At 36.3% G+C, this 27,709-nt stretch overlaps 1 protein-coding gene across 4 annotated transcripts in view; it reads right to left on the reverse strand.

The window, feature by feature from the left end:
- The window catches only part of LOC128013001 (semaphorin-5A), a 125,107-nt gene that overhangs the window by 92,698 nt on the left and 4,700 nt on the right, over window positions 1–27,709 (reverse strand). Inside the window, exon 1 of one of the 4 annotated variants that reach the window (XM_052595673.1) lies at window positions 11,614–11,726. The exons of the other annotated variants lie outside the window; for them this stretch is intronic. The gene's annotated coding sequence lies outside the window, so the exon portion shown is untranslated. Of the gene's footprint in view, window positions 1–11,613; window positions 11,727–27,709 lie in introns of those variants that run through there. 4 annotated transcript variants of the gene reach the window in all.

A 27,709-nucleotide genomic window follows, 5' to 3' on the forward strand; every position in this document is an offset into this window, starting at 1 on the left:
ACAAGTACTTGTAATTATATTTCATTTTAAATACATTTAATCCGACTACAGCTATTTTTTTATTGATTACATCTCATTCACACAATAGTAATACATTATTATTATTATTATTATTATTATTATTATTATGAATTCAATTAAAATCACTAAACCTAGTTCTTATTGCTAATTACAAAACAAATGGAATATATTTTCTTTCTATATGGTTGTATCAATATGGTACAAGATACATGATATCAATGTGATAAAGAAGTTAGGTCAAAGGTAACCAAAAAGTAGATCGATTATATTACAAAAAATTTAAAGGATTACGATACCAATTTAAATTTTGGTAAACTAATTTGGAATCAGTAACAGATTATAGTTTGCAAATAATCTACCCAGCTCTGAATACAGATCTAATACATGCCCTTGCACATCGAGTTATGGTGCTCATATGGACACTATGAGTTTGAATCAAGGTTAACGAAAACGAACAAAACTAGGTGAGAAAAAACATTGTCGTTAACTGAAATAAAATTAAAAACGAGACATTACAAAAAAACGATAACTAAAACTAATGTGTGTTTGACAAAACTAAAATAAAATTATAGATTGAATGTCCTTAGTTTTCATCTTGGTCAATGTCTTTCATAGAGGAAATAACGTTCAGCTGCATTTCCTTTCCCTGCGCCAAAAAAACTAAACGCTGTATAAGCTGTGATTCAAATATTAAATTATGTTATGTCATTTGTTTACTTTACTTTTGTTTGTTTATTTGTTTATGTCATTTGTTGCTTGCACTGAATGTTTGCTGCTTCAATCCAGATGAGTAGGCTATTGTATAGGGTAAATTTAGTATAGGGTGTGAAAATCGTACAGCTGTGGTATTTGTATAGAAAATTATTGCTTGACTGAAGTACTGTAAAGCCATCTCTCTCTTTCTCACTCACAAAAAAAAAAAAAAAAAATTAAAAGCTGTATTTAAAGTTATTTTTTTTGTCATGTTCTTTTCTCAGATTGTTTGGGTTGAATACATGCGGTTCATGTATGTCTTCTTTAGTCTGTTGGCTCTTTAGGTTTTTTACTGGCACACGTCACTTACACATTTTGCACTTACTGTTTACATATTTGTGTCCAGATGTACATGTTATGTACTGGTTTTATTTTTGAATGAATATTTTCTGTTGAATTATTACACAACACGTTTTCTGACCTTTTTTAATCTTGCCCCTGACAAATAACCCCAATTACGTAAAAAGGCTAAAACTAACACTGAAACTAAACTAAAACTAAGCATTTTCAAAAAATCTAAACTAAACTAGCAAACGCACTTTAAAAACTAATTAAAACTAAACTGAATTTGAAAACAAAAAGTCAAAACGAAATAAAAATCAAAACTAATGGAAAATGCAAAACTATAATAACCTTGGTTTGAATGCAGCTCACAACATTGCCTGATTCCTTATCCATAAATACCTGCTCTTTCTCCACTTCACTTGAAATAAAAGGTAAAAAAAGGTACCTACAAACTTAACCAATTACCACCGAGACAACATAATGGCTGGTTGTTGGGTGTCATAAACAGACAGCGCACAAGAGCTGAATTTCCTTTAATCATAGCTGCAAATGACAACATGACATATTCCTGCTGTGGTCCAGTGTCTTTCTCGCAGGAAATAACAATGTATGTTGACAGTGATGAAACACTTCAGCAGTACAACCGGTTATGCTCTCTCTCACACATACACACTGTGGTCTGAGTGGCTTCCTGCTCAAACTGTCCTCATCTAACACAAGTAGTAATGGGCGAGCACCATGGTCAATATGATCTAATTATTCCTATAGAAACACCGGATCCTCTACATATTACAGTCGCTCACAGAGCTGAACCACAGGAATATCTTCAGCAATAAAATGAAATATGGTTATATCTTGAACCAAATGTAGGGAAGAATAAAAAAGAGAGTTCTCCCAAATAATGAAAGCTCTATTCTCATTTATTCATCCTCACAACCTTTTTCCGTGGCACAGAAGGTACATTTTTAAATAATGTACTAGTTTAAGGACTGGAGCTTTTAAGCTTCACAAAAGGATGTAGAAATGTAAAAGTGATCCATTTGACTCGTGCACTACATTCCAGCTCTTCTGAAAGCCATACGATAGCTTTGGTATGATAACAGATGGAAATCTTTTTCTCTTTTTCGGATTCAGATGGAATCAGTGAGAGCATTCGCAACTGAACATATTTGAGAAATGGATCACTGAAAAGATCTGATTTAGAAAAACGATTTGTTCATGACATCATGTTATAGCTTTAAAACACATATACACAACCATTCAAAAATGTGGAATTAGTAAGATTTTATTTTTTAAGAATTAATACCTTATTAATAAGTCCAAAATACAAAAATGTTGTTCCTTAGAATGTTCTATTTATCAAAGAATCCTGAAGATATGGATCATGGTGTCTGCAAAAATAACAACTATTTTCAACATTGATAATAATAGTATGATAATACAATTTTTGAACAGTAAATCAGTATATTATAATGATTTCTGAATAATCACGTGACATTAAAGACTGGAGTAATGATGATGAAAATTCAGCTTTGCCATCGCAGGATTAAATTACATTTTAAAATATACTAAAATAGAAAACAGTCCTTTAAAATTTTAATATTTCACAATATTATCGTCTTTACTGTATTTATACGTATGTATTTTTACGTCTTTCAAACACATAACATATTTTGAAAGGTAGGCAAAGTATATGCAAAACCACAAAATGTTAATCCTTAATTCTTTTTGAACTATTCAACAGCATGGAAACACTGTAAGAATAGGAATTGTTCAGAACTTGATGCAGTCATCTATTGTCTCTCAACTAGCTACCGTCTTAACTGTAAGTAACTTCTTGTGTCAATTTTGTCAAATTTTCTAATTTCCCACATGCAAAATAACTACCAACAATGACAAAACAACAACAAAAAACAGTGAAAAATGATCTTACATCAATAACCCTATAATGTATTCATGGAGCAATGCATAGGCAAGCGATTGGTCTAACATGGGTTTTTATTGTAGTTTCAAGCAATTCACACTTCTTAGCGTAATTGAAAAATCTTGTAAAGTGGAAAATATGTAGTGTTTTTTTTTTTTTTTTTTTTTACAGAAGTGAACAAGTGAAGAGAACATGAAGATGAGTAAATGATGACATTTTTTATCAATTCAGTGAACTATCCTTTTAAGCAAGAATGAATACCCGCAACTGAAAAGAAAAACTAAAACCTAGATTTCAAACCAGCTTGAAGGCCAACCAAATAAAAACCTATTAACCTAAACTATTACAGATTTAAAAAATTAAAAACACCCAGGGTGTGAATAAATTCTTCCAATAGACACCGTACATGCAAGGTCGCTGACTAACACAGCTATCATCCATTGCCACGGGCGAGAGCTTATAATTATACACTTTAAATAAACATACAGTGTGGCAGAACTAAGTATGTGATCTTTACTACACATCCATGTTGTGTTCTTCTCCATGTTTGCACAGATGGCTCTTAACTCTGTGGAGTTCAAACCCACTTGTGGAAGAAGACACACATATCGCACCTTCCTGAGGATGTATCTTCTCGTTACAAAGCAGACAAGACCCACACGCTGTAAAACACCAGACTTTACCCAGGGAAAAACCAATAATGGGACGCGACGGGAAATAGAGGTTTCCTACACTATGGATCGACAGCAAGGAAACACAAACCAGCGCAGACAACTTTTATTTCCTCTGTAGATCAATTTCAATCTCCCGTCTCTGTCTTTCACCCTGCCATTCCTGACATCTCCACTAAAATGGATATTTTTTTTACCAACACCCCCGAGGCAACTGGATTCAGGAGGCATTAGCAACATCTGGTCCAGAAAAAGGCAAAGCGCAGGTCGTCTGGTTCAGGCTTCCTCCAGGCGTCAATACACACAAAGCATAAATAAAGGGGCATTTTTATACAAGCTCTCGAGGATTGAATAAGGCTCAGTCGTGGTGTCTGAATTAGCCCTCTCCATCTGGAGAAATATCCCAATTGGCCATCCCGGTTAGAACTGACATCAATGCAAGGGTTTCCTAAGTGATGGCAATTGTACATTCATGAGCTGTGACATCCAGACAGGTGACTTGATGAGTTATTCTCAGCTGGTGATTGTGAATGTGCTCACACACGTGGTCAGACTTCTGGGTTTTAGCATACTGGTCCACATTACTGCTTATTCCAGCCAAAAATTGCATATTTAGAGAGGAAGAGTGTCCCTGAAAAACATTTCAAGCTTGTAACCAGCATTTTAATGCACTGTATACAATGTGAAGCAAAAGGGAACGTTTAGATATGCTAGTGTTATCCTTCTTACTGGCTACTAAGGGCTTTTTAAATATATTTTGAAAATGTAGAGAAATAACTTTTATAGAAGCGCAGAAGTGTTTAACAAAGATAAGCAAAACCCTACCTGGTAAAGATTTGCCTGAAATTTACTACCTTATATTCAGAAAGACATCAATAATTTCTTTAAATCACATAATAATTGAAAGAAAATATATTTATCAGACTTATATCCAGCAATCACACTGATACTTTATAATGACACATTAAAAACATTATTGAAAATTCATAAAACCAACTGAATAGAAGACTAAACCGTGAACAAATTGAAGTCTCCTTATTATTCGGTGGGATACATAATACATGAAACTAATACATGATGCTAAGATATAAATATACTAAGAAATAATAGGAAATTAAGATGTGGAATTAGAATGATTTTGGGTTAAAATAATGTAAACAGTCGCCTGTAAAAAAAAAAAAATTCAATTTAAATGAAATAGAAATTTAAATCTGACATACAGTTATATTGTCGCCTTTATATTTTAAGCTTGAAGGTTGTAATAAAGAACAATAAATAATTGTATTAGTTATACAATGCAGAGAATCTATAATTTTAAATGGAATAGACACCTACATATAAAAATGTGGCTTTTCATTTAATTTTGATGCAGTTGTCTCCACATCCAATTTTATCCAAATACAGATACAAATAATTTTGCCATAGCTTAGATCTTTATAAAGATACAAATAATGGCTTTGCTGCACAGCAAGCCATTTTGTTTTCATAAAAAATAAAAAAATAAAAAAAATAATGCCCAACCAAAATCTTTGAATTTCTCCTGGAATTGACAAAGAAGAAATCAGAGGCAAACCTGAATAATAATAATAATTTAAAAAAAAAATAATAAAATAGCCTTCAAAGTGATAGCCGGTTGAGCAAATACCGATCACTGCAGTTTCCCAGGTGTAGCGTGTGCATGTCAGTCGGTAAACATTTACTGCTTTTCAATGCGAGAATGGAATTTTCCGCTAGCAACCTCTTTATCCTCTCCTGATATTTTTCTCAGCCAAACAGAACCATTTCCATCTCAAATCTAGTATTCCTTTTGGGTCCAGTGAGCTCTCATTCTGTTAAACCAACAGCGTTTTAACAGATTGCACATCTGAGCACACAACATCTGTCAACTATCGGATAACAGCCAACCGCTTATCTTAAAATCTTAAGTGCTGATCTGTTTAAGTCCATATTATGCATAAAAATAGGCAGAAAATATGTAACACACACACAGAAACCTCTCCTTTCTCCCACACGTTCACAGCCAACAACTGAGTGAAATTGACGGAGGGCTTGGTTGGAATTGGATTTTACTTGTTGGGGGTAGGCAGCCACAATTGCAGGCTAGTTACGAAAACAATACTACTTAAAGACTGACATATTGAGGGTTATGTTCAGTGCAATAGCTTTGGAACTGTTAAAGAGCAGTTTTGGGCTGGCTGGCCACATACAAAGTCAGATTTAAATCTGGGACAGCATACCCAGCAATTTCAGCCCGTCACACCCTGACTCTCCCAAGGTATCCAGCCTTTATTTTTAACTGTCTGTTTCTTTACACGGCCTCTGATGGAACTGGTACTGACTATCCTTGGATATATAACAGACAAAGCTTTTTTGACACTGAAAGCACGCCATAGCTCTGTAGTTATGTGGCTCTCTTCAAGAGTAATGCCCCCTGAGCCAACCCGTTATCACAAGGTCATTGAAACACTCACACATGAAGCATTTTTAAATGCATGAAGAAGAGCCTGAGGCACATAAACATTTAAACCAAAGGTATTTGTTAAGCTGTGTGATTTCCATTAAAATTTTAACATTAAACTTCTGGCCAAAATATGGTATTTCGCTTCAGTGTCTAACCTCTGTTGTCAACTTGCATCACAACCCACCAACTTGTTTGTTTAGAACTGTTTTGGAATGTTTTCACTCATTAAATGCGCTTGATCTGCAAATTTCTCTCCTTTTTCAGATGTGACCACTTTTTTCAATCAGATAGAGCACTCGTATTTTAACAGGAAATTAGTACACACATACAATTCTTTTATAAGTCATTTATTGATGGACTGGACTACTGGAGTCATTTGGATTATTGTTATCAGCAGTTTGGACTCTCATTCTGACGGCATCCATTCACTGCAGACGATCAGTTGGTGAGCAAGTGAAGTAATGCTGAATTTCTCCAAATGTGTTCATAAGATGAAACAAACCTATCTACAATTGGATGTTCCGTGGGTGAAAACATTTCCAGCAGATGTTTATTTTTGGGTGAACTATTCCTTTCACTATGAAGGTGCAGATAACACATTCTACTATCGGTCTTTATTTTTTTGTTTTTTAATCAGACGTCTACATTCCACATGACTATAAAGATAAATCATCAGTACATACAACATATTTGTTAGGGACAGATACAACATTAAGATTTCAAGAGCAATACCAGCACTCTAGCCTGGATCAAGGTTCCCTGGGTGCAATACTATCTCCCCTTACAGTGTGTTTATCTCCTCGTGAAACTATCACTGATGGATAAAGTCATCATCCTGTGCTGCAGAATCCCCCCAGAAGAGAACATGAACGGTGCTGCCAAACAGAAGAAGCGACGGTGAGCTCTCACTGTGAGGGTCTGTGAGCTGACAACAGACTCTGCTTGAAAAAGCACAGCATCATAAAAAAGTAAAAAGTAAAAAACAAAATAAACTGTATTTTTGACATCTTTTTAACATAATAAAATACCTTTACTCTCACTTTAGTTCAAAATGCCCCTTTGAAAAAATAAATAAAAAATAAATTATATATATATATATATATATATATATATATATATATATATATATATATATATATATATATATATATATTACACATACACAGCATATATAAAATTCATTGGAAATTATGAATGCAAACACTAACATTATGTTGGATGTATAAATATTAATACTACATTTTTTACATTATTTTTATTATTATTTAACAGTGACAGACTTGAAACGTCTTTATTTTTACATTTCTCTCTCTACATTTCTCTACATTTTTCTTTCCTTCGATCCTAGTATGAAAACCCTTAAGTCTCAGTTGCAAATGAAGACAACTGCTTGACTCTTATTTTCTTCCAAGAAAAAGACCCTCAAGTGTCTCCTCTAAAGTTCTAGAAGAGATCTCAAAAGATGTCAAATACTGTAACCAGATACCTCAGTTCTTTCATTTATCCACATTTAACATCGAAAACCAACTTGATACTTAAACGAAACGCTGCACATTTAATAAAGTCTCCTTTGCTGTGAAAGACGAAGCTAGGCTGTTTTGTCACAAAGCCTTATTGATTCCAACTTATAACACAAACCATTTTTAGTTGACAGTATTAAGACATTTTCCACATGCTCCACAAAGCTTTGGTTTTTGGAGGCATTTAAATGCCAGAGCGTGACACAGGCAGTGAGCCTCCCCCGCATCACAGGAGCCTTTTAAAGATGCAAACCTTCACAGGCTCTCAAAAGAGATGACAAGAGAAATCAAATGTGTTCCAAAGTTGTACAAATCTGTTTAAAGCAGGCATTGAAACACAGGCTGACTGACATTTCAGGTGCCCCGTCGTTGATGCTAATTGCTACGTATATGCTTAATGTGACACAAACTGGATTGAAAGGCATGCGGTTCACATTAACCCATCATATACCACCTATCACCCATGCATACTGTACACAAATACCCACACCCCTGGAGGTACGGCGATAAGACCCATAATGCCTGTCGCTCTGAACATTTGACATTTTTTAGAGGTTTAATTACACGCTTGGCCTCCAAGAGTTGGGAAAAACCTGCAGCAAATTACACTATCACGATCCCCAGCTGCACGTCAGCATTGTAGTATTGAAGCCCTTCAACAGTTGAACGCGCTCACCTTTTTAAATAAATAGGGTTCACACTCATGACTGTAAAGGCGCATGTCTATTCTGGGTTCATTTACGGGCAGGATTTGCCATTTTAGTGGGCCTCCAAAAATGGATGGGGCTATTATCTAATAAAAAAAATGTGATAACTGCAATATATATATATATATATATATATATATATATATTAGTGGTGCGCCGTTATCGGCGTTAATGTGCTGCGTTAACGGGAGACTCTTATGGGGCGATTAAAAAAAAAAATATCCCCGTTAATCTATTCTCAAAGTTGGGTTGAGAGCTGGGTCTATACTAGGCGAGCTATGATGACTTTCACCTTGATATTTTAGCGCGGATGTATACCCAGCCGAATCTGTAGATGGCGAGAACGAGTCTTCAAACCTGTGTGTATGCCTACTGTGAAATTACCACGTCAAACATGAGGTGCTAACATGGATGCAGCTGAAGTCACTGGGTTTGCTTCAAGGATTTTATTTTTATTTTTTAAGAAGCTTCCCAATGGAAACCTCGACAAGACGCATGCCTGTTTCACACATACTCCGTCTGCAGTGCGTATACAGTCTGTGTGTGTTATGTATGTGGTGTATGAGCACGGACTCATACTCATTTGTGCTCTCACACAGGACACGTTTGCAGTCCGTTACTCAGTACGTGAACGATCGCTGCACTGAAAGACCGCAACCGTGTGAACGCTGGTATCCGTTAACATGGGTGCGTAAAAAAATAAAAAATAAAATGCATACGCACTGCAAACGGATTATGTGTGAAACAGGCGTAAGGTTGTTTGCAGCTTGTGCAATGTGGAATTAGTTCACAGCTTTCTCAAGCACTCTGGGATGCATTTTGGAATGAGGAGATGAGCCCATGGTCTAATGCACCACCTAGCTTGAGAAACCCGTTCTAGACTTACTTTTAGTCATTATTTTATTTGGGTAGCACACATATTCTGAATGTTTTCGGCAGAATTCAAATGAGCCATTTTAAATCTAGATTAAAAAATTTTGTATCTATGCCCACCACTAATATATATTTAACTTAACTGTGATATAAAAAATATATATAAAAATATAAAAATATATATATTTAAAAAATGCAGTTTTTTTATTTCATATTGATTAAAGAATTCTAAAGTAAAATAAAAATTATCAAAGTTATCACAGAAAGTATCACAGTTTCCGTAAAAGGCTGCATTTATTTGCACCAAGCTGCATTTTTTTATAAAAACAGTAAAAAAAAAAAAATCTATTTTAATACAATTTATTCCTGTGATGACAAAGCTAATTTTCAGCAGAAATTTTCTTGATCCTTCAGAAATTATTCTAATGTGCTGACTTTTACTATTACTATTATTATCAATGTTAAAAACGAGCTTGTTATTTATTTGTGGAATCCTTGATACAATTTTTTTTGGAAAGCTCAAAAGAACAGCATTTATGTGAAATAGATTTTTCGGTAACATTATAAATGTCATTTTTGATCAATGTGTCCTTCCTGTATAAAAGTCCTACTGGAACTTTTAAATTTATTATTATTATTTTTTTTTACATCTTTAGCCAGTATTGCCAACTGTGACACAACTACAGTACTAATCGACACATTCCCACACGTCCAGACTAAGAAAGCCAAATGGCAGTGTGTGTGCGAGTATAAATCAGGTTTTGAAGTACAAGCTGTCATGGCACAAAGATAATAACCACTTCATCTGCTGTATAATTAAACACCAAAATACGGGTGCCATGATACGAGAAAAGACCAACTCTTGATCAGCAAGCCATTTAGCCATTTTTTTATAAAGTCCTCAGATATGAAAAGGGTGGGAATGTAAATAATTACTCGGCTCCAGTGGAACCAATTAATCACACGTGTGGGATGTCATTTGTCCCATAAAAAGAAGACGAAGGAAATGCAAGCAGACACAATGTCGCACAAGTCGGCTGTAAGTCGGCGCTAATGAGAGAATGAGCGAGAGAGAAAAAGAGAAAGACAAAGTGTTGCAGCCTAGCTATGAATGAGGTTGATGTCTTGACAGGACAGAGCATGTTGCACAGCTGCAGGCGTAGCTTAGGCAGTGTCGAGTTGGATAGATCATAGACAGTTCATCTACTGAATCCACGTCGCGTCTAGAACAGCCAGACACTCACAGCGTTGTCAGCACAAACATACACACTTTCCTCATCCTCCAAGCAATTTGCTGCTCATATTTTAACACTAATATGAAAACAGACATCAACAACTGGAAACTGGAGGAGGACGTGGAGAAACAATGATAGCTTCAAGGGATAGTTCTCCCAAATATTACGTTTCTGTCCTCATTTACTCACTTTCTTATGTGGAACACAAAATAAGACTTTTAATAAGTACATTTCATTATATACAGGTCTGGACAAATGCTGTTTTGAACCTCACAGACTTTCATTGTGGATAAAAAATATTTGTCAAATTTATTTTGTGTGCAACAAAAGAAGGTCATAAAAAAAAAAAAAAAAAAAAAAAACAGTATGGGGCGAGTAAAAAGCCATGTTTTCTGAACATATGGAGACTTGTATGTGCACTATAAGCCTAAAACCTAATGACCTGCATTCTGTTGTCTCTGGAGACACAAAAAGTGGGACAAAGTAAAGAAAAATGCGTGTGCGAGAGAGACATCTCTCCTCTGAGGAGTAGCTTTTGCCTTTAAAAACACTGGCTAATAAGCTTATTAACATCTTCGAGAGAAGGAAAATAAAATCTGATGGTGTACGCCACATTGAAATGCAGCACATTATTAAAACAACATGAATTTTAATGTAGATCTAAACCAATTAAGGTATTAAGGAGACTGAATAATTGCATTATGAGATGCTCAATCCCCATGGATTCACTTTCAAACTTTAAAACAGGCGTTAGATTCTCCAAAGACTCCATTAGGAATGTAGTAAACATTAAATATACACTATTATTCCAAAGTTCGGGGTCAGTAAGATTAAAATGTACTATTTTTAACATTGACAAAAATATTAAATATTTATTGGACACCAAATCAACATATTAAAATGATTTCTGAAGTATCATGTGACACCGAAGACTGAAGGAATGATGCTAATAATTCAGCTTTGCCAACATAGGAATGAATAGCATATATATATATATATATATATATATATATATATATATATATATATATATATATATATATATATATATATATGAATTGAGATATTTTTTCTTAACTGACTGATGCAAATGCAGTATAAGCTTATTTTATGACATAGTGCCATCTTTTTATGCCCACATTTAGGAGTCGTCCAAAACTCACCAGAGAAGAAATGATTAGAGATGCGGTTTAAATTTTCCAATTAGCTCGAGCTTGTGGCTTCACTTCTTTTTTGACTGATTCATTTCAAGTTTTCAAAGCTGAACATGCAAATTGGCTGCAAAGGCAACATCTGCAAGCAATCATAAAGAATAAACACATAGACATCATTTAAACAGGTAACTAATATAGATTACTGAAAAAAAAAAAATTATATATATATATATATATATATATATATATATAACAATAAAGAACATTAAAATGATCAGCAGAGTAGGAGAATATTCATGCAACATAAACAACATAACTCACATCTCTTTAGGTTGTAAGAGTTCTTATAAAGGAGAAAGATTGTTATGAGAATCAAGTGTGTATTGTTAAAAGGTTCGCTGATGTTGCTGACTATACTTGCATGGGAATGCAACCAGAAAACAAACCTTTATTTTTCTTTCTCTTCCTCACTGGTCTGATGAATCCATGAGGCAATATTCCAAATACTACCGTCTGGACATAAGACAATGAAGTTTAAACAATAAAGTTTAACTGGGGATGTATGCTTTATCCTGCAGGCGTCTTTAGAGTAATTGAAATACGTTGCCCCGGCAGGCTAATTGGATAGTATATGAGCAGTCAAATCCAGGGATGAGATGAAACGATCCACAAGAGGTTCTGGGACATAATGTATGTAGAGATTGGCATTGTATTGCTATTCTGAGCACAGTTTCGCTACGGCTGCATCCTAATTCATATAGTATGCCATGTAGGATGTGAGCAGAATTAAAGTGTCCAAAAATCAACATTTTGGAAGTATGTCAGTGAACGCTATTTTTTAGCTTTTATTACCCATACTGTAACTTCTGCATTAGGAAGAAGGAGGAGTTTTAGAAAGTTTACTTTAGAATTCAAGCGAAGAAAATAGAATGTTTTTATTAAAAACATAAATCTTAAATGATAATGCACCTTAAAGGGCATCATTAGCATCACCAAAAGGAACAGCAAAAAAAAATCAGCTTTCAAACAGACTTCCTAAAGACTCTTCTGCCATTGGTTGGATAAACAAAAAGCTCCACCCCAAACTCACACTATTGGTTGAGCCAGTGTTGCTATGTGGCTAGGATGCTCAACAAGACCAAAACAGATACATTTTCAGAAAAAAAAAATCAACCTATGAATTGCTCATAGCATATTAATCTGGAATAAGGTAATATAAAAAAAATAAAAATAAACAAGAATGAATTTAGCTGACACGAAAAGGCAAAGATGACAAAGATGTTTGTGGTATCCTGCCATACTGGCTTACCATATGTTTAAAACCATTTACTTTCCCCATCTCCAGGAAAGTATACATTGTAGTTTTAGTGCATTGAAGTAGTGTGCAAACTAAGATACAGCCTATAACTTCAATTTGACTTGGCTGGACAGCTTTAGAGCTAATTTCAGACAGTGTCAGGTGATTTACAAAATCCACATAATCTGTGTAAAATCCTCAGAATCGGTTCTTCCTGTCTAGTTCATTAAGAATCTACAGGATATTTTGCTTGTTAAATGGTTGGAGCAGAAATTCAGCTAATTATTGTTTCAACACCTTCAGAATGTGCATACAGTAATGATATACAGACTTCTTTTAGACCAGGTGTTAACAGTGTGCATTCAAAACAACAAGCAGTTTCATTAAAATAAAATCAAACAAAACACAAATCCTCATTTCTACTAAAACACATTGTCTTGCATCAAAAACTGTAAAAATAACATAACATAATTATCGATTTAAATATCGAACCGACACACTAACATTCACAACAACATCATTACAAGGACCTGATCTTACACTCTGGCCTTTAAACTCGTGCTCTGCGTTCCTAGTGTTTGTCTGATGTCAACCCTACTACCTAGACAACAGGGCGGTCCATCTGTGAGCAGTTTTCTACTCGTAGCAGATGTCTAGTGTTCCGCTGAGAGCATCACTCTTCATATGTGTTTGTAAGCAGCGAGGGCCATGCGCTGGGCCAGCGGCAGTCACATAAGTACCAGACAAGAGCTTGTTTTGGTTTGAGCAGCTGTGTTATTGCACTCAAGTTAGGTCAAAGTGGGTCACCTTCTGAACTGTAGAAACCTACCTGAGCTGTACTAAGTGCACTTTTGGGTAGAATGACTGTGTTTAAACAAAGCACTCACTGGCGTATCGATATAGCACTTGCAGTGGTGGACCACAGATCTCGGGGACCCCTGTGAACCATGCAGTGTATGTGTTGCATCTGAAATAGTATTGTTGATAGAGGCCAATTTTGTCCTTTCTTAGCAAGTGTAGTATTCAGAATAGTTCACTCAAAAATGAAGTCATTATTTATTTATTCGGTAACACTGTAGTATATGGACCAGTTCTCAATGTTAACTACCATATTTTCTGGACTATAAGTCGCACTTTTTTTCATAGTTTGGCTGGTCCTGCGACTTACAGTCAGGTGCGACTTATTTATCCAAATTAATTTGACATGAACCAACAGAAATGAACCAAGAGAAAACATTACCATCTACAGCCGTGAGAGTGCTCCTGTAGCCTACACTTAAGACACAGAGCGCCCTCTCGAGGCTGTAGACGGTAATGGTTTCTCTTGGTACTTGGTTCTAAATAAATGCGACTTATAGTCCAGTGTGACATATATGTTTTTTTCCTCGTCATGACGTATTTTTGGATGGATGCGACTTATACTTAGGTGTGACTTATAGTACGAAAAATACAGTAGCTGCTTACTTGCATGCCTATTATTAACATACAGCCAGTTTGTTAGTACTTAAGGCTGATTTATACTTATGCGTCGGACCTACGCTGTAGCCTACGCATAGACAAACTCCACTACGCCGTAGCCGGATGTGCACCTCTCCAATAATCTAACAGCGTGTCAATTTTACGCGGATCACAAGCACTGTGATTGGTCTGCTAGAATCCCTCCCTCTTTATCTGCTTTGGTACAAGTCCTTGGAAAGAATGCCATCTTTTCCTGTTCCATTGGTGTCTCCTCTTGTAGTTTTAAATACGAAATATTTTTATATTTATTTGCTGCCATCACGGCTATAATGGTTCTTTGACGAGCCATTTCTATTTCGGCTTTTGTCGTGGTACTGTGGGTTACACCAGCAACATGCCCGTGGATACTGCAGACTAGTTTGAATGTGAACTTCACGTTGACGTGGACAACGACGCAGGAGTATAAATGAAAACTGATGCATGGCCTATGGCGCAAAGGCTATGGCGTAGGTTCAACGCAGAAGTATAAATCAGCCTTTATAAAGCACATATTCTGTATTACCATATTGTATATCCCTAATCCTACTCAATACCTAAACCTAACAACTACCTTACTAACAATTATTAAGCAGCAAATTAGAAGTTTATTGGGGCAATAGTCGTAGTTAATGGTTTGTTAAAGGGGTCATATGATGCTTTTTTAACAATCATTATTTTGTGTTTTTGGTGTAACAGAATATGTTGACATGCTTTAATGTTCAAAAAACATTATTTTTCAAATACTGTACATTATTGTAGGTCCTCTATGCCCCGCCTCATACACACACAAGCGACACACAAAACTCATGTGAACTCATTTGAACATTCAATAGCAAATACTTTAATAACAAAACATACTTACAGTAGGTGATTCAAAAGCACCAGATTGTCGTAGCATAGTAAGAATTACCTCCTCTCCTGGGTCCATGAAACAGACGTCCATAAAATGCTTTGCTGTTCTGTTGTAACTTGTAAGTAATCTTAAAGATTCCTAAATTCATCTACTTTCAGAAAGCCAAATAAAGTGCTTTTGCCTTTGCCTAGAAACACATAGCATCCCTCACATGGCTGTTTCAACACTAACTGTGGTTACTGAAACCACGCCTTCTTCCTTCCGTGAACATTTGTGTGGCTTTATGCAAATATTTCCACATCTTGACATAGACACGTGGGGGCGTGTTTAAATGAGCCGTTTTAGGAGGGCATGGCAGAGTCTTAACTTTGATAAAGAACATCTCTTTGGATTTGAGACTTTAGTCTTTGCAACTTTACAGATCTTCTTCATGCACAAAGAGGTCGTAACACTCCAAAGATAAATACTAGAGCCCGACCGATATGGATTTTTGGGGGCCGATGCCGATGCCGATATTAACTCGAAAAGAGCCGATTTATAAGCCGATATTTTGATTTTGAAAATAAACTGGATATTAGACCCATTTCCTATATACTGCACTTACACAACATTCAATAGCAAAATATCTGCCTGTTCTATGTATGTGGGCTGTATAAACCATTTTCCAGAAGAGATTATGTAAAAAAAAAAGCCTTAGATTATAGTCTCAATGACTAAACAATTGCACATCAAAAGTATATATTTTTTAATGGTCAAAAAAAACACTTTTACTTTCTTCCAGTTGAAGCTGGTTTTAACAGTCTGTGTGTGTTCTGTAAATAAATTATAATACTAAAGTTAAAGTATTTGCAGAAGTAGTCCCACACTTTGCTGCTACAGCATTCACCTTTTTCAGGTATCTGTAGGCCAGAAAGAGACAGAGAAAGAATAAGCATGTGTATTAATAATATCACCATGTATCATTACTCGTGTCATCATTAGAATTAGAATTATAATAAACAGGGATCTCCTACATAGGCAAAAATGAGAAATATATATTTTTTTTATTTGTCAACCAATAGGTATTACCTATTACCTACTTCTATTTAACAATATTACAACATTTTCCTGTTATGTCTTTAAAGCTGCTTTGAAACAATCTGTAAAAAATAAAAATAAATTAAAAAAAGCGCTTGTTCAGCTCACATTTATTTACATGTCCCCTCTGGTTAATCATTTCTGACCCACCTACTCGAAGTTGAATGGTTAACGTTAGTGTCATGAACACACCGCTGTCAATTTTGAGAAGAACCACCTTCAATCAAGTTAATAGCAAGCATTTAAGGGGCCTGCTAAAAAGGAAGCTATATTAGCGTTAGAATAACATAAGGCTGTAAATATCGAATATTTTAGTAATCGGGTCTATGATAGGCTTTTGTACATTCTGCTGAACAACAGCCTTTAACTGGACTTTTATTTTGACGGGTTGGCGTACATTTACAGTTCTGTGTATGTGATGTGGCGCTGTTTTTACTTAAATCAAACGGTCAAATGCTCATGAAGTGACTGTCAGAGCAGTTCTGGGGATGTTGTTCATGTGTTCACGTGATTATTTAGTGAGACAGCGGACGCTGAATTCACCGCGAGCTTAATGCGCGCTTACGTGTGTTTAATGAATGAAGAGGCGCTTCTGCGCCATTCATTAACAGAGACGCGCAGAACATGCAGGATTCATATTTAAAAAGACTATTCCGGCTTAATACTTACAGATATTCGTCCATATCGTGATTTGATGTAAGTGCAATGACCTATTTTTAATGAATTCATTCAATAACATAACAGCTGTTGTTTTTTCGAGGCACGCTGTACATAACTTCTAGTCATTGCCCCCCTGCCACAGTTACCCGGTCATTATGTGGGAAACACTGCAGATATATTTAGAATAAGTTAAACGATAACGTTATAGTTTGACATCTTATTAACGTTCGCACTCTTCCACTGATAAACATGGTATTAGCTTCGTGGCTAATCTAATATAGCAATGCATTAGTGGCTGTAAGTGATGTTACAGAATATTTATAAGTGATAATGATAGGACCGTTAGCTAGAACTACCACATCATTGTATATACAGTGTATGAACTAAATCATTTCACATGAAGAACGACAGACTCACCGTCAAAACAGAAAAAAAATCTCCGTGGCTGGCTTGGCTTATCGCTTTCTTCGCTAGTGAATTTCTGGCGCTGTTGTCAACTCTGGAGCTGCAGAGCTCCCTCTGGTGGGTAAACTATGCAACACTCATAACATGAGTAAAGCATGAGACTCCGTTTCTCATGTTCCATCGCCGATGCCGATTTAAATGCAATAAGCTCATATCGGCCGATAATATCGGCCGGCCGATATATCGGTCGGGCTCTAATAAATACATATATTTTTTTTAAATAGTGAGAAGTGGACATTAAAATAAAGTGTGACCATTAATTCTCATGTCATTCGAACCCTGTATTGCTTTCTTTTGCAAAATAAGATATTTTAAGAATGCTTCCACTGTTTTTGCCTACACACAAAGTAAATGTGGCCTAAAACAACATAAGACCTCATACAGTAAATAAAAAAGAGAAATGTTTATTTAATGTTTCTTTTTTTTCTTCTTTTTTTGCAACTGCTAATGAAACTAGAATTTTTTGCATACTCTGCATGCATTATATTATATACAGTATCATTCAGAAGTTTGAAGTTTTTTTTTTTGAAAATTAAATGAAAACTTTCATCCAGGAAGGTTCCATTACATTGATCAAAACACCACAATATTTCAAATAAATGCTGTTCTTTTGAACTTTTAATGAATCAAAGATTCCTGAACAACAATTAATCATGATTTCCACAAAATATTATAACGCTTTTCGACATTGATAATAATAAATGTTTCTTGAGCAGCAAATCAGCATATTAGAATGATTTCTGAAGGATCATGTAACACTGAATGTGACTGAATACTAGAGTAACTGTTGGTTTGAAAATTCAGCTTTGCCATCACAGGAAAAAAATAATAATTTTAAAACATATTAAAATAGAAAACAGTAACATTGATTCTTGGTGAGCATGACAAGAGACTTCTTTCAAAACAATTTTAAAAGTCTTACTACTCAACAGTAGTATACATGATACAGTTTCCTAACTAATAAAATATTCTTGCAGGTAACATAAAAATCTCTTCATAACAGCACTGTTTTATTGGATGTTAGCACTGGGTCATGCTAACACTGTCAGGAGAGAGATTTAGGCATTGCTAGGAAATCTAAATGAGTCTGATTATTTGTCAGGCTGCTTCACAGTAGTTTTATTTAGCATATAATACATTTAGAGAAAGTTTAGTCTCACTTACAGTTTTTTTCTTTTTGCTAAAATATCCCGAAATAATGCTAGCAATGACTCAGCCCTGATCATAACCCTGCACCATCTGCTAAACTGCAAGCAGCAAGGGCAGATTTCACCACAGACTTCTGCATGAATTCACCTTCTATAGAGGCACCACAACTTCCTGTCTCCTCTCACCCAAAAAGATGGGGGCGAGCAGCACCTGGACACACCAGAAACAGCCCACCACACAACCACACCAGTGTGGACCCTTATATTCCATAAAGTATCTGAATCAAGAAAGAAAAGATGCGTTTAGGAAGTGAAGGACGGCGGGTGAGTGCAGCTGCATAAGCAAGAGATGCATGAGCTCTGCGGTGAAAGTGTTAGACAGACATACGCTGTGGTACAACTGACCAAACACTTATTATTGAATCCTTCAATAATTTGTTTTATGAATAAATTAATAATTTAAGGATTCAAATATTTATTATTATTATTATCATCATCATTTCATACCTAAGATATAATACATTTATTATATAATATATACTAAATTATTTAATTATTATTATTATTATTATTATATTATGAAGTATTAACAAATAATTAAATAATTATAATTATTATTATATTATTGAATCAGGCTTATAAATAGATCCATGATGGGAGGGCCAGGGCCACAAGCAGTTTCAAAAATAATACATGCATAAATAATAATATATTTCATGAATAACAATACATACAACTCATTCCCAACTTAAAGTAATATTAAATAAGTATTCATTTAAAAACCTTTAGTACAATTACATGTTTTTAAGATGTAGTTTCTTAAACATATCTTACATAAGCCATTTACAGCATATTAATTTATTTACATAAAATACTAGAATACTTGACAGTTATTTAAAAATATATAATTTTTTCAATATCATTTAAATATGTTAATTATCTAAACAAATGTAATTGTATAAACCTATAGTGTGCTTCATAAAATATATAAAATAATAAATAAATAAATAAAAAATCCAGACTGAGGCAACATTGAGGCAGAATATTTGTAAACCCTGCACAGCGAGCTCACATAACCTGTCAACATTTAAATTTAAGCGAGTTCATTCTCCAAACAGCTCATAAAGAAACAGCAACAGAAACAGGTGTTAACAAGATGGAGAATTTTGCACTCCAGTGTGCATTGGGAACAGAACGGCCTCACACCCCAACTTCTCTTTTTAACGACGGGCGTCTCAGGAAGCCTAACAGTAAGTTATTCTTCTCTCTGCTGAACATGCCCACACAGAGCACAATGAAATTGTATGGTGGCAATAAAATATCACAGCTCACATAAATAATGTTTTAATGAGCCCCCTCAACCTTCACTTCAATGATGACTGTAGCTCTCTAGGGCCGCCACATGTGGCCTCCAGGTGGGCCAGTCAGACGGGGTCTACCAACCCCAAATTATTCCAAACACCTCCCATTCCTAAATCATCCATGACTACCACTGAACATGCCTTCTAGTCTTTTCTCTCACCCCTGTTTGTCCATTGTTCAACCCCGCTCTCTCTCTCCCTTTCCTCATCTCACGCGACAGATAAAATGTGCGTGCTGAGCAGTCATGGTAAACTGAACCTAATTCTGAGGGCAGGAATAACAGGATGTGTTCCCCTAATTGTTTTCAGAGAACACTGATCCCTTATAAGCATGAGAGTGAAATCCTAGTATACATAATCCTCATTATCCCTCTCCGATTCTAATTAACATGAAATTTAGCAATGCCGAAACGTCCATATGGGCCAGGTTAGGTGGCACTGCTAACAAGAGACTGGTGTTTAAAAATAGAAGAAAGAATGATTATTCCAGGGTGGCTGCGAGAAATGCTTCCTCAAATTTATTTTGCATTTCAGAGTATTTTTGTTAGCTTCTGCAATGGTTTTGATGTTTGTGAGTTTTTAATTTTATGTACATATTTAATTTTTATTCACTATTATTTAAAATTTTGGGGTCAGTAAGTCAAAAAAAAAAAAACGTTTCTCTCACACTCATCAAGGCTGCATTTATTCGATTGAAAATACAGTAAAACCAGCGCTATCTCACGACCAATTCGTACGTATTTTACGAGGTGGCTTATTCGTAAGAATTTGTACTACGACCTCACTCGTACGATTTTATACGACCCCAGTGACGGTTAGGTTTAGGGGCGGGGTTAGGTTTAGGTCATTCGTACAAATTCATACGAATTGTGCAACTCGTAAAATACGTACGATTTGGCAACAATCGTATGAATTTGTACGAGTGTGGTCGTACGAATTAATACGAATAAGCCACCTTGTGAAAAATTTACGAATTGCCGTGAGATCGGGTTGGTAAAACCAGTAAACATTCTTGCAATTTAAAAGAATTGTTTTCTATTCTAATGTATTTTAGCATTTAGCATTTAGCAGAAATCATTCTAATATGCTGATTTATTGCCCAAGAAACATTTCTAATTGTTATCAGAATGCACCATATAAGTGGTAAGCAACGCAGAGCTTATTTGTGACTATTAACTGAGTCTGGGTCATGCTGTTTGAAGGACAGCTTTCAGAGATGTCAGGGTTGAGCTCACGGTTTATGCGCTGTCAGAAGAGAGCGAATGAATGAAAACTCCTGCGAGCCCCGTCAAAAGGTCAGCAGGTGAAATGGGGGAGTGCGAGAGTGCAGACCTCAGCGGGGTCAATGAGAAACAAGTGAGCGTCAAGGAACAAGTGTGTCTTTTTATAACTCTGAATAACTGCACAAGGGCACTGTCATCTCTGTCAGCTTAACACCTAGAAACCATTTAGCAACCATGATTTGCCAGTGTGTGTGTGTGTGTGTGTGTGTGTGTGTGTGTGTGCGCGTGTGTGTGGTGGCTGGAAAGGAAGGGTGCGGAGGTGTATATCTACAATATACTTTTAGAAAACGTTGCTTTATTTATCACACAACAGATGTTTGTTCTGTACTCGGAGGGAAAGTGTGTTCGGCTCTGCAGGGTTCAGAGCTCACCATAATTCATTCGGTCTTATTCAACACTATTCACAGGAAAGACGCCTGTTGATATTACATTCACGCAGGCAATAGGGTTTAATAGCCCACCAGGCAAAACTGGATGTTTTGAGCACAACAGGTGATTTCTGTTCTTTTTTCTAACTCAGTATTCCTTTCCAAGCACTCTGTCTCTTTTGAAAGGAGTAGAGGGTGGAAAGGAAACAAAACATAAATGAATAAAGGACAGAGGAAGTAACAGTGTGCCTATCGTTTCACAGCAGGAACTCCAGGTCGGCAGGTAAGCTAATTTGCCTGCTAACTAGCACTCCTCCAGTGACATTTATCCAAAGTGAATACAAATGAAAGAGCACCTCTGAACTGTCACCACACTTGACTGTAAAGCTGTAAGGCTTCCCACAGTTGAACATGTATGGTTTTAGCATGGACCGAAACAAAAAGAGTGAGTTGTCAGAAAAAGTTGGACAATTTCTCTTATATAACTCAATGAAATTGGTTTGTTAGCCTTTCTAAACCATTTGACGCAAGCAACACTGGCTCTTTCTGTAAATATGAACTTATGTTTTGATCATAAAAACAGATCTAAGGTAAGAGTAAAACTTAAATGAATAAAGACTTCTCCATTTAAGACTTCTAAGTGAACCTTACATGGATGGATGTTAGGAACAGATGAGGTAAAAGAGAATGGATGGAATAAAATAAGGAGAGAAGGATGAAAGAAAGAAAGAAAGGGTAGATAAAGAAAAAGTGTAAAAAAGAAAAGCAGGATGGATGATGTAAGGAAGTAGGGATAAATAAAGGAGAGGACACAAAGAAGTAAAGAAGATATTGTAGAAAAGAATGTAAAGGAAGAAAGGATGTGGGATGAAAGAAAGAAAGAAAATAATAATTGATAAAGGAATTAAATAAAAAACGGATGAATGGATGAATGGACAAAAGAATGAATGGATGGATGGATGGATGGATGGACAGAAGGATAAATGGATGGATGGACGGATGGATGATGAATGGACAGAAGGATGAATGGATGAATCGACGGAAGGATGAATGGATGAATGGATGGATAGATGGATGAATGGATGGATGATGAATGGACAGAAGGATGAATGGAAGGATGGATGGATTTAAGGATGATGGATGAAAGGACAGAAGGATGAATGGATGGATGGATGAATGGACAGAAGGATGAATGGATGGATGGATGGACAGACGGATGGATGGATGGATGGATGGAAGGATGATGGATGGATGGACTGATGGACAAACAGATGGATGGTCGGATGGATAAGATTGGCAGACCATCAGAGAAAGCTTTCTCAAAAAAGATAAATAAGTGATAAAACAACCAATGTTTTACTCCAAATCGTACTACTGTGCTGTAAAGGTGTATTGTATTGGAGTCTTTCTATGAGTGAGTGAAACCACTTCATGAACTCCAGAGGAGGCTGACAGCATAAACACTCCTCTGATCCTTAAATTGACCAATCATACTGGACGTGAAAATGGAGTAAAATCATTTGTTTCCAGCAAAAATGGGCCAGAATAAGTCAAAAAGTCGAGAAGAGATAACATGTGTCTCCTTCTGCATAAATAACCATCATTATCAGAGTAACCTTTCAGACCAATTAGGTTTTAGTATCACTTTAGTGCATCATTAAGCCTGATTGTGGTAAAAGCAACAGGTGTAGAGAGAATTAATAAATAAATCAAAATGGGGGAAAAAAATAGATGGAGAGAAACTTTCAAATGTAGCTAAAATATTATTGTCTGATGGTCTGCCAATGCTATCCATCCATCCATGCATCCAACCATCCATCCATCCATCCATTCATCCATCCATGCATCCATCCATTCATCCATCCATCCATCCATGCATCCATCCATTCATCAATCCATCCATCCATCCATCCATCAACGGACGGACGGATGGATAGATAGACAGATAGAAGAACAGAAGGATAGACAGAAAAAAACAGACAGACAGACATATAGATAGACAGACAGACAGACATATAGATAGACAGACAGACAGACATCAAATAAACATGCTAAAAACATTTAGTGATTTGTAAACAGGCTTGTTGTTGTCTGGTTTGTGTGATTTCACTGGGCTCATCTCAGCAGGCAGGAAGTTGTCATTGTCTGCTAGAGGAGGTTCCACACCCACCTGCTTCACGCTGTGAACTGTTTGACTGTTTCCCACTTCCCTGCTAAACTCATACTGGGGCTCCTGACTGAGACATATGTCTGAAAAAAAGAGATCACTTGATCACAATTTTAAGATTTTAAATATAAAATCACACACGTCTCTTATAACAACAAATCTCTTATTGATCCCTTCAAAAAGTCTGCACGAACAGCCATTCATCTGAGAGGAGTCAGTCGACACATTTAAATTGCGTCGCTGCCCCATCAGTCGCCAGAGAGCTGTGAGCTACGTCTTCTCAGGGAGCCGCTCAATGCTTTAAGCAGGACTTAGGGGGGTTTGTATTGATTAGCAAGAGCTCGGTTTCCATAAAATCAAGCTGTTCATTGATACAGCAGGGATGTTCTGCGTGCCCACGCTTCCACCGTGACCTTGTGGCTTTGTTTGTTAATATGTGCACAAATTTACAGTACATCAGACTCCTTTCACTGACAAGAAAAATATTTAATGGCCTAAACAACAGATTTACAACAGACGTTTAGCCCTAAGACACATATTTAAACAGCAAGAGACTCCTCAATAGATGTCAGATTCTCTCTGTCAGATGCTTTATGAAGTCAAGGAAAGCAGTAATGTTTTTTTCTCTTACTTCTGTCACATCCCGTCTGACTTCACTGCATCTCTTGAGCCTGTGGATGCCTCACCTGTCAGGGATGATGTCAATTCCCCTGACGCTTCTTCAGATTTGGATAGCACAGATGCACAGTGCAGACACATCACAAATATCACGTCAAGAAAACAAAATGCAGAGTTTGAGTCATCCTCATGCTTGAAAAGCACATAGACGGCGCCTGGGCTTAAAGGTTAGGCCACATATTCTGTCATGTTGAGCCATGAGGACGTTTAAGTCTGGCTTAGGTCCTCTGCTGACCCCACCCATCCGTCTTCCTGCCTTTTCTTGTCCTCTCAATTCTGTGCGCATCAATAAAATTGTAGAGCTGCTGCACCTATCTGATACTTGGATCAGTATTGGCAGAGAAACTGAGCTTTTTAAACAGATCAGGTCTCCATCTATTTCTCATGGCATCAGACTAAAGCTCCAAATTGTTATTGTTAACTAAAAGTAAAACAACTATTAATTTCTTCCCTTTCTTTCTTTACTTTTATAAATATAAATATAGATATAAATCTGTAAATATTATACTAACAAACATTTCCAACCGAAAAAAAAAGGGTTACGTTTAAATGGTCATTCCAAACCGTAAGACTTCGGAACACAAATTAAGATATTTTTAATGGAATCTGAGAGCTCTCTTTCACTCCCATAGATAGCAATGCAACATTAATGTTCCTAGGTCCAGAAATGTATTAAGGACATCAGTAAAACAGTCCACGTGACATCAGTGGCGCAACTTCAATTTTGCGTAGGTACGAGAATATTTTTGTGCGCAAAGAAAACAAAAATTACTTTATTCGAGAGTATCACAAGGCGTACGCACACTTTACCCTAAGCATGAACAATGCTGATTACGTCAATTACTAGGGGTGCACCGATCGAGATCAGCCGATCGTTATGCGCATCTCGTCAGTAAAGCCGGTTCTCTAATCAGCGGTAAATTCCCTCAGGTGCTTGATTTCACATAAAGCAGCTGTTACTACACAGAGCCGTTGTTAACAGAGAAGATGCACAAATAAACGCTGAAAATGAATGTGGATTTGCGCATCTTCTCAGTTAATAATGGCTCTGTATAGTAATAGCGGTTCTATGTGAAATCACGCACCTGAGGGAATTTACAGCTCATAAGAAAACCGGCTTTACTGATGAGATGCGCATAACGATCGGCCGATCATCAACATAAACAATGCTGATTACATCAGTTACGTTCTTGGGTACTCTACAAAATTTTTATTGGAGAAAGTTAAAATTTAAGTTAAAATTAAGATACCGAGTCACACATGATATCACACATGCAAGGCTGAGCTTGTATGCAAACGCTTCATCAACAGTTTTCACATAACGCTGCCAAACTCTCTACGCAGTAAGAAGAAAACAAAGCTGACACACAATCATAAGCGCCGTGTTTCACTCTACAGTCCACAGAAACAGCAAGCGCGAGAATCACGTAGCGTTAAAACAAAAGCTGTGGAGCAGAGCCCGGCAGACCACCTTCCAAGGCGACTCATTAAAGCCTTTTTTAAACGCAGACCTCCTTCACCCTGAAGCAAACCCCCGGCTACAAGAATCAATCTACACTCTCTCTATCTGCTATGCCACATTTTTAGGACCCCAGACAGAGATGGATGCTGTTCACAGCCTGACACAAGCTTTCAGAGCAGCAGGGGAGGCGGCAGGCTACAGCTCTATCTGAAAAAAAGCCCTAAATACATATTAAGTGCTTTCTCGCTATCTGCATCACTCTCCCCACACAGTCCACGGTCACAATGCTGTAGGAATCCATCAGACACACTTGCACTGCATTAGAACAGAGGCTGAAGCTTTTCTATAAACCAGGCTATATGGAGAACCCAGAGAAACATCCTGAAAGTGGATGATTTGAGTAGGTGCAAAGGTTATGTATATTATATAAAAATGTGAAATATATGTATGTTTCTTTGAATGGCCTGTGTGGTTATATATGGTAAAAGGTGTAAATGTATGTATTCAATCAGAGACAAACGAAAAACACAGCAAAATATATTTGTTTTTTTATAAAATATTTTTTAACATTACTGTTTATTTTCCCCTCATTTTTGCTCAAATGAGCATAAGACACGCCCTTGAAAACATCTGAATTATTCCGCATACTAAATGCATTACAAATTAATTACCATTCATTTCTCATAAACATCATTAAAACTGCAGCAATTAACACCAATCATTTAATTTTATCTCTGTTGTCATTAGCTATTAAAAAGTGAATGTAAAGGCTAGTGTTTCTTTTTTTTTTCTTTTTTTTGAAAAGACGAACATGATATGACCATCAATCTAGTTTACCGGCTATTAATTTCTGCTCCATTAAATTTATTATGCCATAACTCAATAGACTACATCTACAAATTCAACAGTGACCGAACAACTTCAATAGGTCCACATAAAACGGCCACAAAAATTAATCCATACATTTTTTAAACAAATGTCAACCGTCTTCAGTAAAATGTTAGTGATTTTATGAAGGGTCTTCAGGAATCTTTGCTGTCACCGTTAAACTCTCTCAGAAACATACGCAGAATCACTCAAACAGCCCTTTCGCTCATCCTATAACGTCATTCACCCACATAAAAATGATGAGCCTGTTAAACCGGGCCTAGAAAGCATGGAAGATCATTTTCAGAAGACTGACAACTCATGATTCAGTCCGAAGAAGAACTGCTGGTAGAATGGCATGGCATTAATAAACTACAGTAAGCCAAAGGGGGGAAAAAACTACTGATCTGGCTCTCATCCTTTATTCTCAAAGAACATAAGGTCCAGTGTTTCAAACATAAACAGGATGCTCTCCAAGTCTTCCCTAAAAATAACACCAGAGGTCTGTTGGGATTATAAACTGGACCTCTATTAATGCCTCTGAAGCACTGTCCTTATTTAAATGCGCAAAAAAGAAACAAGTATTTCAAAAGAGCACTGAGCGGAAATACAGAGACCAAGGGGATTTGTCAACGTGAAGTTTCCCAATCAGTAAGTCAGGGCTAAACTACGGATTGTGGTTGAAAATGACAGCGAAAGAAGGGTAATGAGGTTTTGTGGTTTTAGGACTAAGTAAACATATCAGCCAGTGTGGAGAGATGACATGTGGACATATCTGTTACAACTGAAGCAGAGAGCATTAAAGTGCTCTCTCTCTCACACTCAAAACACATTCGACCCTGCTTTCTTTCTTTGTAGAGCTCAAAAAATCATCCTGAAAGCATTGGCTTCCACCTGCAGAACAGAGACAGTTCAAAGCAGT

The sequence above is a fragment of the Carassius gibelio genome, chromosome B24, assembly GCF_023724105.1.
Source record: "Carassius gibelio isolate Cgi1373 ecotype wild population from Czech Republic chromosome B24, carGib1.2-hapl.c, whole genome shotgun sequence".
NCBI lineage: Eukaryota > Metazoa > Chordata > Actinopteri > Cypriniformes > Cyprinidae > Carassius > Carassius gibelio.